Source organism: Tupaia chinensis, unplaced genomic scaffold (genome assembly GCF_000334495.1).
Source record: "Tupaia chinensis unplaced genomic scaffold, TupChi_1.0 Scaffold000262_1, whole genome shotgun sequence".
In the NCBI taxonomy this organism is placed as follows: Eukaryota; Metazoa; Chordata; class Mammalia; order Scandentia; family Tupaiidae; genus Tupaia; species Tupaia belangeri.
This window is the reverse complement of record NW_006159742.1, coordinates 756,371-760,990: the sequence shown is the minus strand read 5'-3', so window position 1 is coordinate 760,990 and position 4,620 is coordinate 756,371. Positions and strand designations below refer to the sequence as shown.

Genomic DNA, 4,620 nt, shown 5'->3' with positions numbered 1-4,620 from the left:
GAAGATACAACAGTAGGGAGAAGACGTATAGATTCTGAGACTGTATTTTGCCCCTTCCCACAAAATAAGGGACAAAAATAAGAAACTTTTCACAGACAAAAGAATGTAAAGTTCTATGTTGGGGGGGAAAGATCTGTAATATTTGCTTTATAAAAAAAAAAAAAAGCAAAATAATTAAGAAATCAACTCCCAGATCCCCCTCCCAACTCCCCCTACGCAATACAGAGTATATTTTATAATAGGACATTTATCTAAGGTAATCGCCCTCTGAGCCCATATTACTGCCCCCTAATCTGCAAGTTACATTCCTTGCCTAATTTTCTTCATGGGACTCGCTATCTGAAATTGTGAAAATGTGTGAACTGCCTGTTGCCTTCTACTCATGTATTGTCTCCCTCCCCTCAGTACCACTGAGGGCAGGACCATCTGTTTTCCTTTACTGCCTCAAAAAGCGTCAAGAACATACTATAGCGGGTTCTCACTAAATATATGCTAAATAAATCAATGAGTCAATGAATGGCTGTGAAATCCCACGTTTTGTAGAAAACCCTCGGAAAGAGGATTTCTGCCTGGTACTTGACAGAATTTCTACCCCTATATCCACCTGTACATGATGCCCCCTGTAGAAGCTATTTCCTTGGAGTAAGTTAGGCACACTACAGGGCAGGCTGAAGTGCAACCTACAGTTTCACCAGGGCTTACTGCAGCAATGCTCAGGAAGCCGGAAATGAGGCAATGAGGTTTTCAGATGCCTAATGGAGAACTACAATGGCTAGAAATGCTAGGTGTCATTAGCAATTATTTATAGATAAGGAAATTGAGATCATAGATGTTAGGTAACTTGCTCTGAGTCTCTTAAGCACCATTCCAGTTCTTCCCACCAAGCTTTTCCCCAAAAATGGAAAAAGCGTGCACAGAAACCTATTTGTTCAACTTGACTCCCCTCTCGTACTTAGAGGAGCTGGGAGGAGTTCTCCTGGGCAGCAGTCTATTGTGGGCTGAATGGTTATTCTCTCCCACACTAGTGTGGAAGTTGAGTGCTACACTTGAATAGGAAAGTTGAGCATTGAGATGCAGTAAAGACTGAGCTGGAGGAGTTAGATATGGTAATCCTGAAGATCAAATAAGATCTTCAATTGCTTACAATCGCTTTGGATGTTTAACTCACAGAGAAGAGGAGACTCATACTCAGTGCGGTAATCCTGGTGGGCTGGCCCTGGACCCTAGCATGAGGACAATTCCTGCAAATGCAAAGGACTTATAGCAAATGACTCTTTTTAAATCATTCATTTCAGCCCTAAAGAGAAATTGGAAAAATACTGATTTTTTTTTTTTAAAGTTAAGCAAAAGTCATAGCAAAAATCTTTAGGAAAAGATGTTCACGTTAATGATAGTGCTGGGGCTTATAATTTAGAGGAAAAGATTTGGTTAGACACAATGTCCTGTTTATCTGACTGTCTTTTCAGTATGGTTTATGTATTGATTCAGAAATATAAAAAGAATAAAGATTCTATAACAAGTAAAATCGGCAAAAATAAGAAACAAAGCAATACTTTTCCTAAATTGCCTTCAGTTATAAAAGTAAATAAGATATGGTCCAGTTTCAGTGGCACAGATGGTAGGGTGCCACTGTACAATACTGAAGCCACATGGGAGGCCCAGGTTTGGATGCCATTCTGACCATTATGTCAGGTCTGACAGCACACCTGTGATCCTAGCAGAGGCTGGGGTGGAAGGATCATACTGTGGTGTGACCCATCAGGCCTCTCTCTATATATATATATCCAATAAAAAGTTAAATAAACTTTAAATATTAGGTTGTCTGGAAAGTTATGACATATTATTCTGTGCAAAAAATGTGTCATGATTTTCCTGACAGACAGCCCAATAAATAAAATAAAAATAAACAAAAATATAAAGTACATTAGCATTTGTCCAGAGATATTAGATCACAATTAATAAACTGAATAGACTTTTACATACAGTATGCATGGTATGGTCTTTTTTTAACTAATAAAAACCCTGAACTTAGGGATTCTACCATTATTTCTTGTACTCCAGCTTTGATAATTCTGTCTTCTGGGACCACCAATGCACCAACCCTTCCCTTCTTCCTCTGCTCTCCTTTCCCATCTCCAGAGCCAATCTTTGTTATCATTTCCTTACAAATACCTTTAGTCCTCCATATTCTTCCACACTTTCACTGTAACACTCCAATCTGGTTAAATCCTAACTTGCTGTGTCATTTATACCTAAACTAGACTAAGTCCAGTTTAATTAGTATACACTAACTACAAAGGGGTTCTTAGCTGGGCAAACCCTTTATGCTTGCCTAATCAACTCACTCTCCCACTTTTCTGGACAATTGTCTCATCCATTCTCTCTCCTAAAGCCTCTAACACTTTAGCCTTTTCTAGAATGTTACATATTAAGTAGCTAGAATCATAAAGTATATAGCCTTTTAAGATTAACTTTCTCGGGAACCAGCAGTTAGCGTAATGGCTATGTCGCTGGACTCCCACGTAGTTGACCACGGTTCGCTTAGAACTCATGCCGGGCCGTGTGCGTGCGTGCCCAAGATCCCAGGAGGAGAATGGAGGAGAAGGGATTGCGGCATGACCATCCTCCCTGGGGGGTGATTTCTCACTTTCTGTCTCTATGTCTCTCTCTGTCTGTCTGGCGAGCGCACGCACCCTATAGCGAAAATCTCTCAAAAAAAAAAAGATTAACTTTCTCTTTATAATATGTACCGAAGGTTCCTCCATGTTTTTTCATGGCTATATAGCTCATATCTTTCCAGTGCTAATCTACCATTCTCTGGATACATCATGGTTTAATTATCCATTCACCTGGTGATAAACATCTTGTTTACAGGTTTTGGCAATTATTATAAAACTTTTTAAACATTCATGAGCAGATTTTTGTGTGTAACTGTAAGCTTTCAACTTCTCTGGGTAAATATCAAGGCTATGATTGTTAGATCACACAAATGGAGTAATTTTAGATTTGTAGGAAATGACCAAACTGCTTTCAAAGTGGTGGTACCATTTTGCATTCCCACTAGTAATGAGTGACTCTTCTTGTTATTCCATATCTTCTCCATCATCTGCTGTTGTCAGTGTGCTGAATTTTGGCCATTCTAATAGGTGTGTGTTGGTATGTTTTTCTTTGTATTGTGTGGACAACAATCTTTTTGGATATATCTTTTATATGTATTTTCTTACCATCTATGGGTTGTCTTCTCATTCTCTTGACAATGTCTTTAACAGAGTAGAAAATTTTTCATTTTAATGATGTCTAACTTATCAATTCTTTGATTGATTGTGCTTTTGGCATTGTATCTAAAAAGTCATTGCTAAGCCCAAGGTTATCTAGATTTTCTCCTAAGGGTTGTATAGTTTTACCTTATACATTTAGATCTATAATCCACTTAGACGTTTTTTTTTTAATGATAGCATGTGCGAGAGAGAGAAAGAGACAGCAAAAGTAGCGAGGGAGAGAGAAAAGGTCCTTGATAGGATATCATTATGCTATGCTCCCCTTACCCCAGCCCTCCTGTTCCTCAAGATCTTGGGCATCTGTTCACATGCATAGTGTTTTCTTGCTGACTTGACATCGGAACCTACAGTTGGCTCTGAGGCTTCCAGCACTGCAGTCCAGCATGCTATGAATTATGCCACCACAGCTGGCAATTCTGAGTTGATTTTAATGAAGGGTGTAAGGTCTGTTTCTAGATTCTTTTTTTTTTTTCTGCCTATAGATGTCCTGTTGTTCCAGTATGATCTGTTGCCTTTTCTCCACTGTATTGTTTGTGCTCCTTTTTCAAAGGTTAGTTGACTATATTTATGTGAATGTATTCATGTGGTCTCTATTCTGTTGCATTATCTATTCTTTCACAATACCATACTGTATTGATAAATGTTGCTTACTCATAGGTGTTGAAGTTGGGTAACATTGGTCCTTCAACTTTATCCTTCTTGAATACTTTATTGGCTATTTTGGATCTTCTGCCTTTCCATCTAAACTTTAGTATCAATTTTTTTTAATCCATCATTTAACTTACCAGTATTTTTTAACTGGGATTGCATTGAATCTATAGATCAAGTTGGAAAGAATTGACATCTTGAAAATATTGAGTCTTCCTATCCATGAACATAGATTTTGTATTCTTTACAGTAAAACTTTTGAAAAGATTTATCTATACTCATTGATTCCCCTTCCTCTCTTCCCTCTTACTCCTATACTCACTTTCATCATCACAAATATAGTAAACTACTTGGCAGGTTCAATGATTTCAAGGATGCCAAATCAAATGATAATATCTCTGTCTTCGTCTTATTTATCACTGACACCTGACACATTGGATCAATGCTCTCTTGAAATACTGTCTTCATTTAGTCTCCTGGATTATATTCTTCCTTGATTGTCCTTCAAACCAGCAGGCTTTTCTATCATATCTTATGTAATGGCTCCTTCTCATTCTCCAAGTTTTAATTGTGGTGAATGCCTTAGGAATCTATTTTTGGACTTAACCACTTAAGAATCTCATCCAGTTTTATGGCTTCAAAAATCATTGATATCGGTGTTCTTACTGGCCCTGAAAATCTAACAGCATATATC

The 4,620-nt window shown here is 37.9% G+C and overlaps 1 protein-coding gene across 1 annotated transcript in view; it reads right to left on the bottom strand.

Moving 5' to 3' along the window:
* Window positions 1-4,620, bottom strand: part of LOC106734949 (dedicator of cytokinesis protein 4) — a gene marked incomplete in the record, with an annotated part of 360,446 nt that overhangs the window by 12,698 nt on the left and 343,128 nt on the right.